This window comes from Balaenoptera physalus (assembly GCF_965194825.1).
Source record: "Balaenoptera physalus genome assembly, chromosome: 1".
Taxonomy (NCBI): Eukaryota; Metazoa; Chordata; class Mammalia; order Artiodactyla; family Balaenopteridae; genus Balaenoptera; species Balaenoptera physalus.
The window spans coordinates 11,918,955-11,931,593 of NC_138882.1; the positions used below are offsets into that span (position 1 = coordinate 11,918,955).

General features: G+C 32.2%; 2 long non-coding RNA genes across 2 annotated transcripts in view; both read left to right on the plus strand.

The window, feature by feature from the left end:
* Nucleotides 1-12,639, plus strand: part of LOC309644748 — a 486,851-nt gene that overhangs the window by 428,253 nt on the left and 45,959 nt on the right. The window lies entirely within an intron of this gene.
* The window catches only part of LOC309644739, a 114,924-nt gene that overhangs the window by 101,461 nt on the left and 824 nt on the right, over nt 1-12,639 (plus strand). The gene's annotated exons all lie outside the window — the stretch shown is intronic.

Here is a 12,639-nt window from a genome sequence, read left to right on the forward strand (position 1 = left end):
TTTTCATTTTATTTATGGTTTCCTTTGCTGTGCAAATGCTTTTAAGTTTAATTAGGTCCCATTTATTTTTGTTTTTATTTCTATTATACTAGGAGACTGATCCAAAAAATTATTGCTGTAATTTATGTCAAAGAGTATTCTGCCAGTGCTTTCCTCTAGGAGTTTTATAGTATCCAGTCTTATATTTAGGTGTTTAATCCATTTTGAGTTTATTTTTTTGTGTGATGTTAGAGAATGTTCTAATTTCACTGTTTTACATGTAGTTGTCCAGTTTTCCCATAATCACTTATTGAAGAGACTGTCTTTTCTCCACTGTATATTCTTGCCTCCTTTGTCATAGATTAATTGACCATAAGTGTGTGGGTTTATTTCTTTCTATCCTGTTCCATTGATCTGTATGTCTGTTTTTGTACAAGTACCATACTGTTTTGATTACTGTAGCTTTGTAGTACAGCCTGAGGTCAGGGAGCCTGATTCCTCCAGCTCCGTTTTTCTTTCTCAAGATTGCTTTTTATAACAGTTGATTGACTTTTATAACAATTACCAAAATAAGTAAATAAAATAAAATAAACTGATTTAAAGTCCCTAATTAGCTAGTGAACAAGTAGAGATTTCACAATAACACAGTTTCTGGACACCAAGTCCAGTATTTTTAATGTTAAATAGTTAAATTCCATTAAGAACTGGCTCTGTGACTATTTTCTATAAACTCGATATATATTATGTAGAAAATGCATTTTTTATTGAAGTTTGTCATACAATATCGTACTGGTTTCAGGTGTACATCATAGTGATTAGATATTTATATACATTTCAAAATGGTCACCATAATAGGTCTAGTTACTGTCTGTAACTGTACAAAGTTATTACAATATTATCGACTATATTCCTTATGTTGTACATTACATCAGCAGGACTTATTTATTTTTTAACTGGAAGTTTGTACCTCTTAATGCCCTTCTTTGCACTTTTAATGCATTTTTAATGTGAAAATTTCATTCGTGTGGTTTTGGGCAAAAGTTAAACTTGATAATTTATTTCTCAGTGGAATTTGGAATTTGGGACCCTAATTTCATTGAAGTTATTGAGAAGCCACCATTACCTTACATTGGAATACGTAATCTCAATAATGTTGCTATAAAATTATTTCTTTGTTACCTCAAATTCTCTTCTCCATATCCTAAAGCATGAGTTTGAGTTTCATAGAAATGTTCAATAGCTGTCACATACTTCCCCCCTCCCCCAGATTGTATCAGTCCAAAAAAACTAAATGAGGGTATTGTGCTTGACTGAAATGGTAATTATAACACTCACTATTAAGATTGGTGGACTAACAATGAGAAAAAGAAATGTGTATGTGACAGCTATTGAACAAGCTTCAAATAAACTTTGAGTATTAGGAATATTTGGTTTCAACTATTAGTATAGTAAATAATGTTACTCTGTTTGACTTTACAGCATTTAATATTTTACTCTAAATTTCAAATTGTAAACTATTCCTTTATATACTTAATAATTATATTTATATCTCATTCTTGAATTTGTCATTTCCATTTTGTAACAAATATCTGCTCATCATTTACCGGTTTTTAGCACTATGTGGGCAAAATGGAGATGACAGAGCAGTTTTAAAACAGTAATTCTCAACTACTTTACATTGTAGCCAGGGTATATATGGAAAAAGAATCATAAACAATAAAGTAATAAAATTTTAGATTTTTAAACTGGGTCAGTAGTAGAGTCTTCTCCAAAGATGGCTGTGAGTATTAAGTGAATTAATACATGAAAGTAATTTAGCTCAATTCCTTGCATAAAGCAATTAATCATATCATCTCTTATAGCAATTAAGTCTGATAATATGGAAAGTTATTCTGAATTGGAATATTTAGTTCTCCAATGTACTTATTAGTTCATCAATCTTGAAAACTAATAGATTAAAAACCAAATCAGCTTTATGTAAGTAAATTTAGGTTTTTTTAAATCAAAGACTAAAAGTTGTCAATAAATCCTGCCACTTTTACAGTAATGTGTCAATAAACAGAATCCATTTTTTAAGATAAATGAGGCAAAAATTCAATTTCTTCAGAGTGATGGAATTTTCTCACTTCTGTGAGTCATGGACATGTCACAGATCTCGTATTTACTGTATTGAGCAATTTTTGTATCACAAGGTATGAGTCATAGCACATACTTTTAAAGAACGCTTTCATACCACTTGGTACAGTGTATGTTAGCAGCACTACCACTAGCATAATACTGAGATCTAATTACTTAATAAATGTGTAAAAATGAATGATAATTGAGTGTAAATATGTAAATGAAAATAAGCATTGTATGTGTCAACACAATGAAACGTGATAGAATGAATGAAAAGAATAAAGCATTTTAAAATAATACAACAAACATTTTGGTAATATCAAAAAGTTGAAAAAAAGTAAATTTTGTGGACAGTGAACTGACAGTTTATAGAGCAGAGCACTACTGTGCCATAACTTGCTTCCATGCTGTCCTGTCCCCCAAACTTAGAACAACAATGAACACTCATATAGCTCTTGCTCTAAGTGTTTTGCATATATTAACTTAGTTGGTGTTGTAACAACCTATGAGACACATACTATTAATAGTGCTCCATTTTACAGATGACAAGTTATATAACGTACCTAAGGCCACAGAGCTCAGAGTTAGCAGAACTAGATTTAAACTTGCGCATCTACCTCACAGTTTGAGATTGTAATAACCACAGTCCTCTTCCTCTCTAACATTTCTTCCTTCTTTGTCTGATTCCAACCATTTTACAAGATCCTGTGCATTAATTAGGTCTTCTTAACTCCAGCCTATGAATTCAAGATCCAAATCAACACTGAGTTCCATGATTGTGGGTTTTTTTTTTTAATTTATTCTTTGACATTCTCTCCTATACCTATCTATCTATTTACCTACCTACCTATCTATCTGTCATCTATCTATCATTTCTATCACCATCATCATCATCACATTATCATCATCATCCATGTACAGTTACATCTTCAACTAGCCTGGAAGTTATAAGGAAAAATGCTGTCCTAAATTTTTTTTCTGACATGTATTTTTGTCATACATTATGCTAACTATTTTAGATACATCACTTTAGCTCACAGCAACCAAATAAAAAAGCCATTTAAAAATCACTTTTAGTGGAAGATAATAATCCCATTTATCTTACTTAGGAAAATTTGCATAGACTGATATAGATCACACTATGGAAATATTTACATTGAGGATTCAGACATAGCTCAGTTGTGCTTTACTCATTCTCTGTTATAATAGGTCAAAATAAAATTATTTTGCTCCATCTAGCTTTCAGCTTTCAATTCAATATTGCTCAATTTGACAAAAACATTAAGCAATTACTAAATTTAAGTTATAAATGCTGCAAATTAGGTTATTTTAAATCAGAGTCGGATTAATATTCACTGATGATAACCTTTTGTGAAGACTTCTCATATAGCAGTAGTGCAAAATTAGAAATAAATAGAAAGTCATGAAACTGGATCTCCTACAACAGTTTATTTTCAATATGTGTAGAGTCCCTTCCCAAAGTAGATAGCAATTATTATACCCTGTTTAATACACTTATAGTGGTTACTTTTACATTATATCTCTTTTAAGTAAACCTTGAATTACTTATATAGTTTCCATATATTCAATAACTATGAAATGTGACCATAAAACTCCATTACATTTCTGAGAAAACAAGTATTCATCAAATTGATGTTGTTAGAATTTTAATTTTCTCCCTGAATTATAAAAAATACATTTCATTCATAAATGTTTTGAACCCTTACTACTTACATATGCAAAAAAAACAAAAGAATATACATAAATTTGACATACATCAAGAGGACACAATTTATGTCCTATTTCTATCTATTACATTAATTTAAATTTAGGGTATGTGCTGATCAAAATGATGAACTGTTCGCAAATATATAGATGTCCTCCCATTTTTCGCAGTCTTTTCTCCCCATTCTTAGTGCTCCATTATTCCATTCCAGAAGCAAGAATTGCCTTCCATTCCTCTTAGGGTGTTATTTCCAATTAGTTGTCATTCAATTCCCTTAAAATTCGAGATGAAATCTATTAGAAATCTATCTTTTTTCTACTAGTATTTTCAATTTCATAATGCTCCTGAAACCTAAATGATATAGACCCAGTAGAAGGGGACTTTACTCTCAAATATTTAAAATTTCTGATATGCAGATGCAAAATACATGAGTGATATACAGATACTTTAGACAGAGATTTCTGTGTTTCTGGAATTATATATCATAAGTGGTGACCAGCTCCATCTACTTATAATATCGATGTTGTAGGCAAAATTAAAACACCACCAACAAAACACATTTGAAATAACCAGGTTTTAAATAAGCAACTTGAAAAGACAAAAACGTATAACAAGAATTACAGTGCAATAATTTAAAGGAAGTTAAAGAGATTAATAAGAAAAATAATCTATTTAAGAGGAATTTGTACTAATGGTTTTATTTTTTTATTGCGATTCCAATTATTTTTTACCTTTCCAATGGTGAGTTTTTTTTTTTTCTCCATGGGTCTTTGTTTGAAAAAGGCAAAGCAAAGCAAATCCAAACAAACAAAAATGCCCCTAGAACAATATACTTTAAGTGCTGGATATGCCTTCTTAGAAGGTTATGCTGGATATTTTTCCCCAAGTGACTCTCTTGCCTGGGGTTTTTTCTCCAATAGCAAAATGCTATTTTTAAATCTTCAAGTGCTTTAGGGAAGAGAAGCACTACAGAACTGCTCAGGTTAGAGTTAATGAGCAGAAAGTTACAGGTTATACTTTTTTTTTTTTAACATCTGTATTGGAGTATAATTGCTTTACAATGTTGTGTTTGTTTCTGCTGTATAACAAAGTGAATCACCTATATGTATACATATATCCTCATATCCCCTCCCTCTTGCGTCTCCCTCCCTCCCACCCTCCCTGTCCCACCCCTCTAGGTGGTCACAAAGAACCGAGCTGATCTTCCTGTGCTATGCAGCTGCTTCCCGCTAGCTATCTATTTTACATTTGGTAGTGTATATATATCCATGCCACTCTCTCACTTCATCCCAGCTTACCCTCCCCCTCCCTGCATCCTCAAGTCCATTCTCTACGTCTAAGTCTTTATTCCTGGCCTGACCCTAGGTTCATCAGAACCTTTTTTTTAGATTCCATATATACGTGTTAGCATACGGTATTTGATTTTCTCTTTCCGGCTTACTTCACTCTGTATGACAGACTCTAGGTCCATCCGCCTCACTACAAATAACTCAGTTTCGTTTCTTTTTATGGCTGAGTAAGATTCCCTTGTATATGTGTGCCACATCTTCTTTATCCATTCACCTGTCGATGGACACTTAGGTTGCTTCCATGTCCTGGCTATTGTAAATAGTGCTGCAATGAGCATTGTGGTACATGACTCTTTTTGAATTATGGTTTTCTCAGGGTATATGCCCAGGAGTGAGATTGCTGGGTCATATGGTAGTTCTATTTTTAGTTTTTTAAGGAACCTCCATACTGTTCTCCATAGTGGCTGTACTAATTTACATTCCCACCAACAGTGCAAGAGGGTTCCCTTTTCTCCACACCCTCTCCAGCATTTACTGTTTGTAGAATTTTTGATGATGGCCATTCTGACTGGTGTGAGGTGATACCTCATTGTAGTTTTGATTTGCATTTCTCTAATGATTAGTGATGTTGAGCATCCTTTCATGTGTTTGTTGACAATCTGTATATCTTCTTTGGAGAAATGTCTATTTAGGTCTTCTGCCCATTTTTGGATTGGGTTGTTTGTTTTTTTGATATGGAGCTGTATGAGCTACTTGTATATTTTGGAGATTAATCCTTTGTCAGTTGCTTCATTTGCAAATATTTTCTCCCATTCTGAGTGTTGTCTTTTTGTCTTGTTTATGGTTTCCTTTGCTGTGTAAAAGCTTTTAAGTTTCATTAGGTCCCATTTGTTTATTTTTGTTTTTATTTCTATTACTCTAGGAGGTGGGTCAAAAGGATCCTGTTGTGATTTATGTCATAAAGTGTTCTGCCTATGTTTTCCTCTAAGAGTTTTACAGGATAGAAAGCCCAGAGATAAACCCACGCACATATGGTCACCTTATTTTTGACAAAGGAGGCAAGAATATACAATGGAGAAAAGACAGCCTCTTCAATAAGTGGTGCTGGGAAAACTGGACAGCTGCATGTGAAAGAATGAAATTAGAACACTTCCTAACACTGTATACAAAACTAAACTCAAAATGGATTAAAGACCTAAATGTAAGGCCAGACACTAGTTATACTCTTGACTTTACATCTTAGCCTGGACATGTATTAGAGGAGAAAATATAGGGAATGAGGCCAACTGGGAAATAGAATTTCAAAGGAATAAAAGATACAGCTATTCCCAACAAAAAATAGTACCCTTTCTTAATCCACAAGTAGAAAAGCATGGAGTTCAGGGCTGAATAGTATAAACAACATAAACAGAACTTCTGGAAAGACAAAAGATTTACTGAATTTAAATTATCTTAAAACCTTCAATCCACATTTTAAAAAGAAAAGCTTAAGGTAATTCTTATGATGGGTAAGTGGTGAAAACATGCAAAATACCAGACAATGATATTTACTTGTTTAAAGAGGTTGCATAAACAAACTTCAAATTTTAACATGCAGTTTAGAAACATTGAACACCTTATCTTGGTGTGTGTGAAAACACACAGACCAGAAAAATAAATGTTGCTTTGGTTTACTTCTGAGAAAAAATGCTGAGTTGGGGAAAAAGAATGAGTAAAATTTATATACCTAGAATTCAATGTTTTGCATATTTAAAAATTTTTCAATATGTTTACACATTTTCTGTTAATACAACATAATCTACAATGTCAGGCAGGCATTACATTTTTTATTGTTATTGTTTTTTTGTGTTGTAAAATAGAGTTAGTTCCTATATATTTTTCTCAAATTAATTCAATTAAAAAATCAAAATTTATAATATTTCTCTTCAAATACTGTAGGAAAACTAACCTTATGAGGAAAATATTAGGTGTATCTGTATGTGTTATCTTGTTAGAAGTAGTGCATAAAAAATTAGGCAATTAGCACTATGTTTTCAAGAGAAAACTATAGGTATTTAAAATTGTCCCATAATACCAATAAAAAGGAATTTCAAATTTTCATCCCAGAATATTATGAAAAACTGAAACCAAATACAATAAACACTGTATGCTCTCTAGAAATGAAAAAAAAAAAAGACTGTGTTTGTGACCAAAATAATGCTTCCCAATAGATTTAACACAAAAATGTAAAATAACCCACATTATATATTTCTTCTTAAGAATACCTTTCATTGAGTCCATATTTCCCTCCAGCTACTGCTCCATTTCTCTGTTCCTCTATGTGGCAAAACTTCTTGAATAATTATGCTATCTCCATCCCCTCTCAACTTATTCTTTCTTGAACCTACTCTCTTCATTGCCAATACTCAAGTGAAATTTTTCTCATTAAATTTCTTAATGAAATCTATATTGCTAAAGCCAATGGAGAACTCTTAGTCCTTATCTTACTAACCTCTTAGCAGCATGAATTATAGTGGTTTACTCCATTCTTCTGTATGTGCTGTCTTTATTTGGTTTAGAGATGGCAGCCTATAATAAATTCCACATTAACATTTCTAGACATGTTAAGTTCAACTATAGTGTTCTTTCTGTACTGAATAATTGTTATCACAGTCTTTTTTAGTAGTTTCTTCTTTTGTTCCTGATCAGCACATAAGGCATTCCGTTTAATATTCTTTTCACTTCTCTTTGTAATCTTATCTCACTCACATGCCCTCTGTCTGCTGTGTTTTCCGTGTATATGTTGCATGCCTTGATTTTCTTCTCCGAAACCTAAACCAATTTATCCATCTTCTACTCTACCTCTTTATTTGGATTATATATGTATATATATAATATAATATATATGATATACACTAGTTATGAAACATATATAATATATACACTATTATATATAGATGTAGATCTAGAGATCCAGCCTCAAGGACAGAAGAATATTTTTACCACTTTGATTTTTTTCACCAGGAGTTAGAAGTGCTTACAGATTCTAGGAAAACTAATGGAATTCAATTAGTTCTCAGTGGGGAAAAACAACTAGAACTGAACATAAAAACAAGAACAGATTAGGACAATTGAAAAAATGGAGCATATGCCAAATGACATTTTTATCCATGGTGAATAACTTAATACTTTAATAATTTTTGTAAATTTTCTTCCCTAATTTTTAAAGTTAATTTAAAAAACAATTTCAACTAAGTATTTATTTGTTCCTTAACATCAACAAGTTTTTTTTCCAAATTATTTAATGTCCATAGATACTGCTCTCTTTTCTTACTTAAATTTCATTGATGTACTTATTATTGAATTAAGTTACAATAATAAAATTGACACAGAGAGGCAGGAGGTCAATGATATGTCAAACTTATAAGTGCATACCTCAAATGGTGGAAAAAGGATTACCTGGGAATTCTAGAATGTATACTATTAGATACAAACATTTATTTTTCTGTAGGTGTCAATCAGTATACTTCATATAAGGATTAATGACTTGTCAGGCAAAACACTTAAGTGTAAAGAACTTCTACAATGTTGTAGTTCTCAATATTGAGGCAGTTATCAAATTATATATGATATTCCATACCTTTAAATTATTGTGGAACAATACAAAAGAAGGAGAAAATGGAAAAGGAGGAGGAGGAAGAGAGAAAAAGAAGAAAAGAAAACTTAGCAAAACACGGATCTGCAACCTGTCCTCTTTAGCATAATGCAACAGTTGTATATATGATTGCTTAAATTTCCAATTAAAATACTGCCTGATTTTATCTTCTAAAATAAAAGCTAAGATTTTGAAATATGTCTTTAAAATATTCTAAAATACACTTTATTTCTTATTAGTAGAAAATATAATTAGGGTTGATCAAGTATACTTGCAAACGACTTAAAACAGTTTGTATATAAGTCATTTCTTTGGCAGACTTTTGGTTTATTTAAACAGAAGAAAAGTGTTTGAGTAGAATATGTCACAGATCAATATTCAGTTGGCCAAGTAAACCAAGGTTCATTTATGGGCAATATTAATGGTATAATGATATGACTCCTGATTCTTACACCTTAACAGAGCTCACAGGGATACTGTGAATATTAGAGAATTCTGATTTCTTCCATCTAACTTTCCAGATCATCTTGTGTTGAATTTCAACTCCACTGAAATCAGTCTTGCTATGTTTTTCTTCTGTCATACAAATTTTGAAACAAATGCCTTTGTGTTTATTAGAAATAGATCACAAGCTTTTCCTTTATATTTCTGATATATAATTCATGTGCATTATTATTGGCAGAAATCAGTTGTTAATGTTTCACATTTTATGTGATCAAGAGTCAGAGCTTCTACTCCTAAATTAAGTCTCTATACACAAAATATACCCCTCACAAAACTGTCAGTGCTGTTCGTTGAGGTTGATAAATAAGACTAAAATATGAAGTTGTTCTAATCTACCTTTTTGTCCATTGCTCTTTCCAAAAGTATAAAACAATAACCAAAAAAAGAGCAAAAATTGTGAAAACAAACACATTCTCCTTGTAGAAAACTGGGGATGTGAAGTTTTAAGGCCAACTTTTAACTAATATTATGTCTTCTGACCCTCACTGTGTGATCTAACAAGAGCTTTTTTACATTACTTCTGTGTTTTTCTTGCAACTTGTTTTGTTCTCTTAAGGCATTAAAATGTTATGAATAATGACTTATCTTTCAGAAGCCCCAGAAGAGAAAAATGAGCTGAAGTGCACTTCAGAGCCTCAGAACTTCATCTAGGCAGAATAAGGTGAGCTTCTTTGTGTGCGTTTTATCTATTCTGCACTATGGATCTATATTTCACTTTAGAGTATAAATGTGATATCATCGCAAAATCACAATGGAAAAAGGTAAGTTTTTCTATGTATAATGATTATAAATTACAAATGAGGACACAAAATATAGATAATTTATTTAAATGAGTAAAAGTAATTCTGGTATTCTTTCTTAAAATCAACATAATGTCTAAAAGTATTTCCCTCCAAATTAAATAAATTTGTACATAAACTTTAGCAATTTTATGAAATATCAGTAATACTTCAGCCAGAAAAATTATATCAAGAACTGATTTCTTAGTTAAATTACTGAGATAACTAAGGGCCTCTTTAAAGTCTAAGGTTGCAATAATGTGCTACTATATTAAAATTAAATATTTTATTCAACCAGTTTAAGCAAAGTTCTGTTAAGTTTAATACAGTAACATTTTAACTCAATGTTGTTTCTCCTTCTTCCCTTTCCCAAATAAGAATGTCTGCATTTTTCTCTTCTGCGCTTACTTGGTTTTTTATCCACCATTTTTATTTAAGGTGTTTTCAAGTAAACTCATTATGTAGCCTTAGGAACCTGATCAAGACCCAACAGAAAGACATGTCAAATTATCTGGGATCCAGAATTTGGATCTGGACTCAGTAGATGGATGAGATCTTTTGTCATACCCTTTGGCAAAAAAGACAGGTGATTTTAGACATGTATGCAGTGTCATTGAATTATGAAAATGAGGTGTTTCTAACATATTGCATAAGAAGAAACATGAGTGGACTTGGGGATCCACTGCCTCTCATCTTCTAATAATACCAGTCTAAGCATATGCACTTCCTTATTCTTGCTCCAATGGCCTAAATAAGGAAACAAATCTGTGATTCTCAGTGTTACCAGTGATATTAACCGAAACCACACATGGTATTACATTTTCCTGAGCCAAAGTAATATCTTTAGAGAAGGACTTATGATCCAGGTAGAGGGAAAGATATTCCTTAAAGACTTTTCTTGGGAATACTAGTTCAGACCTTGCTTCTGACCTTGATACTGGGCATGAAAGATCTTGTCCTGCTGCCCCACCTTAACACAATGTGAAGCCTTAAAATGAAGCAAAACAGAAGTAAGATAACCTGATTGATGTACAGTTATAGGGCTACATGAACATTATTTGAACCTTGAATCAAGTTGTATCAAAGCCTAGGCTATATACCCATGGACTTTGTGGTTTTTTAGGTCCATAGATCTGTTTCTGTCCCCTACATACTGCCCCTCCCCCCACTATTTTTCTTAAGTTTTTGTTGACTTTTCTGTCATTTGGGATTTATAAAAGTCCCAGCTGATCAAGAAAGATAAAGTAACTGCCCAGTGGTATTTCCTTCTTTGGGGGACTACACCTCTTCTTTCTGACCATGTTGTTCACATTTGGCTGCAGGTACAACTAGACATTGTTGACTTGCTAGAGATGGGGGTTTCCTGGCTCATTTGAAACCAGTAACACCCTTTCCCCAGATCTTTTAAATTATAACCAAGGAAGTCAAATATCTCTGATGCAAAGAGTCATAAATTATAAACAATGAAAGCTAGAAACAGTTGTGTTTCCAAAGTTGTTTTGAAAGCCTACTTCCAATGAGATATTTGCTGTGAGAAAATGGGATTGTGAATGCTAAAAAAACCTAATAATGGTACATGGATTTATCTTTATAATATTCAGAAGTGGAGCCAAATAAGACTATTTTTAAGTGCTCAAAGGTCAGATAAGTTAATAGGATTAATTAATTAATTTCTTTAAACTTAGTGGGTGGTGTGATTAGATTCATATTTTATTTTATTTTTATTTTATTGGAGTATAGTTGATTTACAATGTTTTGTTAGTTTGAGGTGTACAGCATAGTGGTTCAGTTATGCGTATACATACATTCTTTTTCAGATTTTTTCCCATATAGGTTATTACAGAATATTGAGTAATGTTCCCTGTGCTATACAGTAGGTCCTTGTTGGTTATATATTATATGTATAGTAGTGCATGTATGTTAATCACAAGCTCCTAATTTATCCCTCCCCTCCATGTTTCCCCTTTGGTAACCCTAAGTGTCTTTTCAAAATCTCTGAGTCTCTTTCTGTTTTGTAAATAAGTTCATTTGTATCATTTTTTAAATTAGATTCTACATATGAGTGATATCATATGATATTTGTCTTTCCTTGTCTGACTTACTTCACTTAGTATGATAATCTCTAGGTCCATCTATGTAGCTGCAAATGGCATTATTTCATTATTTTTTTGGCTGAGTAATATTCTGTTGTATATATGTACCACTTCTTCTTTATCCATTCCTCTGTCAGGGACATTTAGGTTGCTTCCATGTCTTGGCTATTGTAAACAGTGCTGCAATGAACACTGGGGTGCATGTATCTTTAAGAATTATGATTTTCTCCAGATATATGCCCAGAAGTGAGATTGCTGGATCATATGGTAGTTCTATTTTTTAGTTTATTAAGGAACCTCCATACTATTCTCCATAGTGGTTGTACCAATTTATATTCGCAACAACAGTGTAGGAGGGTTCCCTTTTCTCCACACCCTCTCCAGCATTTATTGTTTCTAGACTTTTTGATGATGGCCATTCTGACTGGTGTGAGTGATACCTCATTGCAGTTTTGATTTGCATTTCTCTGATAATTAGTGATGTTGAGCATATTTTCCCGTGCTTTTTGGCCATGTG